General features: G+C 47.0%; 1 protein-coding gene across 1 annotated transcript in view; it reads right to left on the bottom strand.

The window, feature by feature from the left end:
- The window catches only part of baz2ba (bromodomain adjacent to zinc finger domain, 2Ba), a 72,431-nt gene extending 63,163 nt beyond the window's left edge, over positions 1-9,268 (bottom strand). The window contains 1 exon segment of the mRNA XM_030376623.1: positions 9,031-9,268. The gene's annotated coding sequence lies outside the window, so the exon portion shown is untranslated.
- Between the last annotated feature and the right edge of the window lie 229 nt (positions 9,269-9,497).

The raw sequence follows: 9,497 nt of genomic DNA, 5'->3' as shown, positions 1-9,497 counted from the left end.
AAACCGTGAGTATCTGTGCTAGCAGAGGACGGTGAAGGCAGAGATACACAGGGTTTCTTCCAGCGGACGTCTCACGGCTCTTTAAAGAGGGCGGCCGGTGGGGGGAAGGTTTCGGAAAAGCAGCACTGCACATTCCCCACTCCCATGGAGAGACAGAGAGAGAGAGGAACAGAGGGGGAGAGGGAAAGAAAAGAAAAGAGAGGGAGAGCGGGAAAGAGAGAGAGAGAGAGAGGCGGAACGAGCCAGGTCAGTGGCCCCCAGCTCCAGATAAAGGCCTCTCCCCCGCCCTCTCTCCTTTCCCTCCCGCTCTCTCTCCTCTCCCTGCTTCACTTCCACAAACCCCTGCCAGTATCTGGGGGCGTCTCACATTACAGCTGTCTCTCAGTGTCATCGTTTGGCGGGGGGGAAGGGAGCGGGCGAGAGGGACTGGAGCGTGTGGGAGAGAGGGAGAGAGCGAGAGAGACAATGCCAGAGCACAACAACAAGTCCACAGTGTAAGGCTATAAGCCTCCCCGGCTTCACAGGGAGCATAAAAACAGCAGCAGGAGGGCAGACGTAGGGCAGGGCCGCGTTCCCCTTCCACCCGGCAGCCCGGCAGCCAATCAGCCGTCCCCGTGCACTGACACGCTGTCGCTAACCCAATTCATACGTGCCAGCGTTTCGGATCGGGGTCGGGGGGTTAGAGCAAACATGTTCTTAACTCTGCTCGGGCTCCGTTGCTTATCTGGTGCGTTGGCGACATACAGGTACATGCACGGTCCCAGTGCCATGCAAATGAAGCCCTTGGAATTGAATTGAGAGCGGGAATCTGTAGTGACATCGGAATATAAATGTACATTACGGGAAAAGAGCAGCATTCGTGTTTGTGTGTTGTGTGTGTAGTGTGTACACCGGCTGTTATTTTCCTACAGCTCGTCGACATGCGGGCACAGACACATATGCGTGTTTTGACATCAGCAGAACTGTCTGTTCAGCTTCTGTGTCGCCGTTAGCGTCCAAAGCAAAAAGGTTAACGACACACACACACATTATCATGGCAACACAGGGAGTGTGTGTGTGTGTGTGTGTGTGTGTGTGTGTGTGTGTGTGTGTGTGTGTGTGTGTGTGTGTGTGTGTGTGTGTGTGTGTGTGTGTGTGTGTGTATGTGTGTGTGTGTGTGTGTGTGTGTGTGTGTGTGTGTGTGTGTGCGTGTGTGTGTGTGACGTGTCGGTGACGTGTGTGTGATTGGATTAGATGCGCATGGTGTCTCTCGCTCTTCATTCGATCTATTTAGTCTTTTTAAAGTTAAAATGCTGATCATGGCTAGCTCCTGTCCCAGGTCCAGTAATAACTAATCTAGCAGCTGCTGCTAGATTGTCCTAACAAGGTACGGCCGACAAGCTAGCTATCGCGGCTAAAGTTCACCTCAACTTTAGCTTTACCTTAGAAGCAATAAAACTATGAACTAGTGGAATCAAACCAACACTGTAAATGCGCAACAATGGAACTAACAAACTAATGAAGAAACAACAATAGAACCAATCACTAATAGAAACAAACAACAATAAAAGTACTAATAGAGCAACAAACCCACAACGATAAAAGTCAGGACTATTAATAATACTAAAATCAAACCAATCTTTGACAGCCGTTGGCATGGCCTCACAATCAGCACATTTCAGGTCACGTGACACATGCTTCTGACCAAGCACACACACACAAACACACACATACCCACATACCAACAAACACACACGCACACACACACACACACACACGTCTAGTTGTTCCCCTGCTCCTCGCTGTATTTCTGTCAACATTGCTCCTGCTGCACAGTTAGAGATGAATATTTAAAGCTCTGCCCCAGCAGAAAGCTGCCTCTGCCAACGCAGCTAAAATAAAAGCAGTTGTGGCAGCAGTGACCAGATTTTAAATGCTGAAGAAGATCAATAGGAGGACTGTGGCAGTGCAATCTTCTGCATTAATGTGTGTTTGTGTGCCTGTGTGTCTGTGTGTGTGTGTGTGTGTGTGTGTGTGTGTGTGTGTGTGTGTGTGTGTGTGTGTGTGTGTGTGTGTGTGTGTGTGTGTGTGTGTGTGTGTGTGTGTGTGTGTGTGTGTGTGTGTGTGTGTGTGTGTGTGTGCCTTTGCCTGTGTGTGTGCCTCTGTGCCGATGTGTGTGGAGCCTCTCACAAGTGAGTGCTGTTGCTGTCTTTTTGTGTGAAGGGTTGTGTAAGTGTGCATTCACGTGTGTGTGTGTGTGTGTGTGTGTGTGTGTGTGTGTGTGTGTGTGTGTGTGTGTGTGTGTGTGTGTGTGTGTGTGTGTGTGTGTGTGTGTGTATCAGGCTGTGTGTGTGTGTGTGTGTGTGTGTGTGTGTGTGTGTGTGTGTGTGTGTGTGTGTGTGTGTGTGTGTGTGTGTGTGTGTGTGTGTGTGTGTGTGTGTATATCAGGCTGTGTGTGTGTGTGTGTGTGTGTGTGTGTGTGTGTGTGTGTGTGTGTGTGTGTATCAGGCTGTGTGTGTGTACGTGTGTGTGTGTGTGTATATCAGGCTGTGTATGTGAGTCAGACTGTGTGTCAGGCTGTATGAGTGTGTGCGTGTGCATGTGTGTGTGTGCTCCTTTGGCAGCTGGGAGAGCTATTCTCTGGTATCATCAAGAATCCCATTGACCCGAGAGACACTCCAATAGAGAAACCAATATAATGTTCATTCCCACATCGAGAAACTCGCGCTCATTTTCCCTCACATCCCAGTCTGCCTGGCTGGGTAAAAGCCCTCTCAGCACTGGGAGAATACCAGCAGCCTTGGAATTACAGACTCCTCTTGTACGGATTGTGAACACAGCGCGAGATAAACAGTGAGCTAAACACACTCGCTTCCATTACTCTAAATGTCACCGGCTTCATTACCAGCGGACACTTAATACGTCCACATATCAATTACTTATATAGATTCATAACATTAATAATAGAAACAAACAATGTTAGACGTCATATACTGCTTTTGTTTTGTTCGCTCAAGACAAATACTATATTTACTAATGGACTTAATCCTCCCAACACCCAGATGAGAACAAACGTTTGTTTCCATGTCCCTGTAGATGAGGCTGGATTTCCTGTTCCTGAGTGTTTCTTGTGCTTGCGTGACACAGATTTGGGAAGGATCACACGGTAAACGGATGGCTCGTAGGGCTGGGGAGGAACAGCGTCCTGTCACGATCTGAGAATCACTTCTGGGGTAGCGGAGCAATGCAACACGTCAACCACACAACCTCAAACACACCACACACACACACAGACAAGTGAAACTAAAAATACATAATCAAGACCACTTATACACACACATACACACACACACACACACACACACACACACACACACACACACACACACACACACACACACACACACACACACACACACACACACAGAGTAGCGGGCTCCTCGGTGGATCTCTCTACTTGTTTCTCACAAACAACCTTGACTTCCACCACGGAGGAGGAGTAGGTTGTACCACTGAATGACAAACAGAAGCCCAGGGGACGTGTAACAAAGCGCCAGCTTATCTGGCCCTCCCCTCTCAAATCTGGCCGCGGCGGCACTCCGTTGTCTTCTCCACGTGAACGCACAGGGTGACCCAGTTGCACTTTTACACCACTTCTGCTTCCTTAATCCACCGAAAATAACAACACAACCATGGCAACGACTGTGTGCGTGTGTGTGTGTGTGTGTGTGTGTGTGTGTGTGTGTGTGTGTGTGTGTGTGTGTGTGTGTGTGTGTGTGTGTGTGTGTGTGTGTGTGTGTGTGTGTGTGTATGTGTGTGTGTGTGTTTTTTCCCCTGACAATCAAAGCCGTTGAGATTCGGGGGCGAAGGCTTGAGGAATGCACACACCCTTCACGCCGTGAATGTTGAGTCGGACAATCTTGTTAGCCATGCGCTGAGATGATGACACAAAACCATGCAACACTGTGTGTGTGTGTGTGTGTGTGTGTGTGTGTGTGTGTGTGTGTGTGTGTGTGTGTGTGTGTGTGTGTGTGTGTGTGTGTGTGTGTGTGTGTGTGTGTGTGTGTGTGTGTGTGTGTGTGTGTGTGTGCCTCCGCCTGTGTGTGTGTGTGCGCGCCTATGTGTGTGTGTGTGTATGCCTTTGCCTGTGCCTGTGTGCGCGCCCATGTGTGTGTGTCTGTGCACACGTGTGTGTGCGTTTGTGAGTGTGTGTGTCGTATTGGCGACATTGAAGCTCTATCATCATAGTCATCATCTATGCGTGGTTAGATAGATAACACACCGCGCCGTCATGTGTACGGTCAAGGTCTTCTGCGATGTGAGGAGTTAAAACAAGCCGTTGTGAAGATTATTCACAACCAGTCGGTGGAGAACGGCAGCATAACAAGGTGAAGGTCAGGTGTTTGTCTGCATGTTTGAGCTCAGTTCAGCCCTAAGATGGAGAGAGAGGATTATCTCCAGGTTCATAGCGAATACAAAACGTGTTCAACACCGCTCATATCATTTGTTTATTGGTGAAGGCCGAGACGCCCTTACGACTAGCGCTCTGTAGTTGGACTGCTAATGAAAAAAGGACACATACTGAGCCTAGAAGCCACTTTAAATAAAGACCAAACTAGTGTCTTTGTATGCATGCTAAATTACGCATGGAGCCTAATCCAATAAAAAAAGGCCAACCTCAAATAAAACCCCATCATGGATCCACAGCTGTGAATATTAGATAAACAAAAACAAAAGACGCTATTAATCTAATACTACAAATGGTGTAGCGCTTTTGACTGGTATTAAAATACTATTAACCTTTAAACAAGTCATATCTGGCAAAAAAGAAATGGAGCTTTTGTTTATTTGGTCAAATGCACAGAATTCCTTGCGGAAAGGTATCCGGTCAGAAGATAACGCCATCATTTAGACCGCTAAATACAGCTAATCAATATTCATAGCTCGATTTAAAAAACAATATGTCATCGATCCTGAGTTCCATGTAGGTAAATTATCTCTCTGGCTCAGTCTGCTAGCCCTTGGAAACGTATGATAAACGAGTGCTGCTGATATCTATGAATATAAATATTAGCATTACGCTCAAGTGTGAGGAAAACCCGGCAGCGTGACATCATTAGTGGCAATAATTACAGACCATAGTTACATTATATGATATATATGTTTCGATTGATCTGTCACCTTCGAGGAAACTACTACACACAAACACACACACATACTCACGCATGCACACACCAATCTATCGCTCAGTCTCACACACACACACACACACACACACTTATAGCTGTGTGTGTGTGTGTGTGTGTGTGTGTGTGTGTGTGTTTATGTTTTTGTGGTTGCGTGTGAGTGTGTGTGTATTTGTGTGTGTGTGTGCGTGTATGTGTGTGAGTGTGCGTGCATGTGTGTGTGGGTGTGTGTGTGTGTGTGTGTGTGTGTGTGTGTGTGTGTGTGTATGTGTGTGTGTGTGTGTGTGTGTGTGTGTGTGTGTGTGTGTGTGTGTGCGCGTGTGCGTGTGCGTGTGTGTGTGTGTGTGTGTGTGTGTGTGTGTGTGTGTGTGTGTGTGCGCGCAAATGTGTGTGTATGTGTGTGTGTTCAGGTATGTGTGTACATGTATACATTAAACTTGTTCATATTTCCATTCTGCCCTGTCAGTATCAGAGGGTAACGATGGGCCTGGACGAGAAACCCAAACCAGGAACTTGTTACACTGGGGGAGAAGAACTTTTGTCTCCTGGTGTGTATGGAGGCACTCAATAGCCCTGTTGGCTGTATCAATCTTCACACGTTTAGCTTCCAAACGACAAAAGACAGTGGGCTCTGTCCCAAATTAATAGCCCAGTTTCAATAGTGGGGGATTAGAGAGAGGTCCGTCTTGTGTGTGTACACGGGATTGTCTTTTCAAAAGCTGTCCGAGTTCTGACTGATTCGGCACCCAAAGCCTCACAGCCGCAAACCTAATTTCACCTAATCAGCTTAGTCAATAGCAACCGTTTGCTCTGACTTTGGTAGACATGCAAATAGGGCTTAACCATCAGCCATCCTTAATTCCACCATGTTCGAGTGGACCAGGAGTCTGTCCTCTTCCTCCCATCAGAAACAACATTCCCAGTTTTTAGTTTGAGACACACAGAGAGAGAGAGAGAGAGAGAGAGAGAGAGAGAGAGAGAGAGAGAGAGCGAGAGAGAGAGAGAGAGAGAGAGAGAGAGAGAGAGAGAGAGAGAGAGAGAGAGAGAGAGAGAGAGAGAGAGAGAGAGAGAGAGAGAGAGAGAGAGAGAAATCTCTGATTTGAGTGTGCTTGAGGTAGCACAGTGTGCTTTCGTTTCAAACCAACACAGCAAACAAGCTCTGACAGATCTGTTCTCTCTCTCTCACTCACTCTTTATTCCCTCTCTTCCGTTAAGGAAACACACACAAACACGACACAAGTATATTAGTGTTTCTCATTGGGCTGTCTTGAGCTGCAGTGGTCACTTAAACACACACACACACACACTCACAAACACACACATGCGCGCGCGCACACAAACGCACGCGCGCGCACACACACGCACGCACAGAGATAGCAAAATGAAGCCAACAGAAGCGGTTGGTAAAATAAAACGGAGAGATTGTTAAAATAAAGGAGAGATTGTTCCGTTTCAATCCACCGATACCACTAATGGCTTCTTAGCAGCTCCACGAGACAAAACAGCTGTCATGTCCGCGCATCAGCGAAGAGAGGGAGGGAGAGGATAAGGGGAGAAGAGACACAAGTAAAGAGAAAGAAGGAGAGAGAGAAAGACATTCCCGGTAGAAAAAAAAGGGGGGGAGGCTTCTTCAACATCTGCTCCTCTACGCTATGGCAGCTCCGTAGCAATAAATGGGCAAACAAAAGAGGTGGGAGGTGAGACCGTTGGATTTTCCATCTCAAAGCATTCATTTAGGTCTGGGGAGAAGAGTCTGGGGGACAGGGTGAGGCTTCAGCCTGATGACACCGTGAAGATGAGACAAAACAACCTGGTTTATCACAGATCACCAGGGCCTAGAGTGGAGGTACTGGTTGTTTCAGTGAGACACTATCTGGACCGACATCTAAGAAACACAAACAGACACACACTCCAGGCCAACCAGAGGGAATGTCGACTACTAGGCCTGAATAAGAAGGCCTAGTTAGAGCCAGCAGGAGGGCTATGTATGTAGCTATGTATGAAAAGGCAGACCATTTGGTTCATAGTTGGATTAAGTAATATAAATAAAGAAAGACTTGTAGCAGAATGTCGTAACAACGCTATTACACAAGCGTTTAATATTGCATATGACCCTATGCATGCAACGCCCAATTCATATGTATAAATAAAATACATTGCACAAGTTAAAAATACATATGTAAACCGTTTAGCAGAAATAGGCTATGGGCTGGAGACACCCACGCTGCTGATTTCATTCAGCCTTTTCCTCCTTTTAAGATCCGACTTAGTGAACAGGAGACTGTTATATCATGTTATATCAGGTTAAAACAAACGCAACCCTAACCGGTTCACATTTCGAAGTTCACAAACTGTCCCACTCCATATCGAAATCAACCGTATTTCTTTGCGGTAGCATCCAATACCCTTAACAACTGCGTCGCATTATTGTGTCTGCGCCGTCATGTCATGTGTGTGTGTGTGTGTGTGTGTGTGTGTGTGTGTGTGTGTGTGTGTGTGTGTGTGTGTGTGTGTGTGTGTGTGTGTGTGTGTGTGTGTGTGCGTGTGTGCGTGTGTGCGTGTGTGCGTGTGTGTGTGTGTGTGTGTGTGTGTGTGTGTGTGTGTGTGTGTGTGTGTGTGTGTGTGTGTGTGTGTGTGTGTGTGTGTGTGTGTGTGGTTACACCACCCGTAACCAACAATAATATTAATATCCACATCTCTCTTCGTCACAGAGTGTGCAAGTCGTCATTCCTCTAAAAACTGAAGTCTACATCGTCCTGGAAGGGGGAGTTAAAAAAAACTTCTCATGACGTCATCAGTCCGTGATAGTTAACATTTTTCTTAACTTTCTCAGCTGCGAGAGCAGAAGAAAAAAAACACAACATGGATCCTCGATTCCCATTGAGTGCGTGAGCCCTGGGAGCGGGTCTGTGTGTGCGTGTGTGTGTGTGTGTGTGTGTGTGTGTGTGTTTGCGTATGAGTGTGTGTGGCTTGGGGGGGGGGGGCTCTGGAAAAAATATCAACCAAGATGGCGAAAGGCTTGTTGTTTCGGAAAGCGGGCAGAAAAATGGAGGATATTGTACTACACACAAAGGGACGCGAAGCTCCGCAGCCCGACCGACCGAGCGCAGCTGCGCGCCGCGTTCAGGGGACGCAGCCGCCGGACGCACACGAGGCGCACTACACCCCCACCTGGAGGGTGTCGGGGGGGAAAGGCGAATGGATATTTTTACCCGTCCAACTTAATCCAGGTCGAAGAAGAGGATATTATTATTATTATTATTTGTAACTAATTGTTTTATTTGCGCATGGAGGGAACTATTAACTGGATGGATGGTGTCCTGTCTTGTACGGACAGCGAGAGACCAAAGGTAGTCCGCCGCTGCTGCCTCCTCCTCCTCCTTCTACCTTCCGCTGGCGATCACAACATCAACACTAAAATGTGCAAACACACGAACAAAAAACACCAATCGTGGGATAAAGTGGGGCGTAAAAGCTAAGATAGGTGCACGGCGAGTGGTCTCACGGGCGTAAAAGTTAATATTTTGAATGACAAAACGATAAATGTGATGAAATAAGAAGAGCGACACGAGAGAGGACACAAAGACGATACCACTATCAGGTCACCGATCCGACGAAAACACTCGCTTTCCTTATTAACCCAAACTTTACACATTTTTACGCACCAAATCCATCGCTCGGCAGCTCGATGTCGAATGAATGAACGATTAGGAGTGAAACGATTATAACAAGTTATACTACTGCCGACATCCAGATCCCGACCGAGGGACAAGCAGAAGGCAAAGAAGAAACTAAATCAAGCCAGCAGACTGCACATCGCTTGTTCTCCGATCCAAAAAAAAAAACGAATGAAATAAACACTTACCTTTTAGTTTCGACACTTTACTTATTCCCAAGTCCGATTTTTTAGTTCAAGTAACACTTGGAGTGACCTTCTCGCCTCTTTTGCTGCTCGGATTCGTAATGAAAGAGGACGGTAAGGGATGATAAAGAAGGGTATTGGCCAGTAATTGAGTCTCCGTGTGAGTGTGTGTGTGTGTGTGTGTGTGTGTGTGTGTGTGTGTGTATGTGTGTGTGTGTTAGTTACTAACAGCAGATTGAAGCAGACTCCTCTCAAGGTTTATTCAGCTCCACTTCAAGGAGCCAATGTGACGTCAGCCCACAACTGCCACACAAAGACAAAGTTATATTTGTGTTGCGGACGCTATCGCCAATAAATAACTTCTGACTTCCGACGTCCACGACGCACTTGATGCAATATTTTAATGACACCGCTACAGACAACAACAACAAACTCGACCGGTTGCGTTATTTGTTCTGTAGCGTTTCGTT

The sequence above is a fragment of the Gadus morhua genome, chromosome 14 (assembly GCF_902167405.1).
Source record: "Gadus morhua chromosome 14, gadMor3.0, whole genome shotgun sequence".
Taxonomy (NCBI): Eukaryota; Metazoa; Chordata; class Actinopteri; order Gadiformes; family Gadidae; genus Gadus; species Gadus morhua.
Note: the sequence above shows the minus strand (reverse complement) of the source record. Positions and strands in the feature narration are given on the sequence as shown.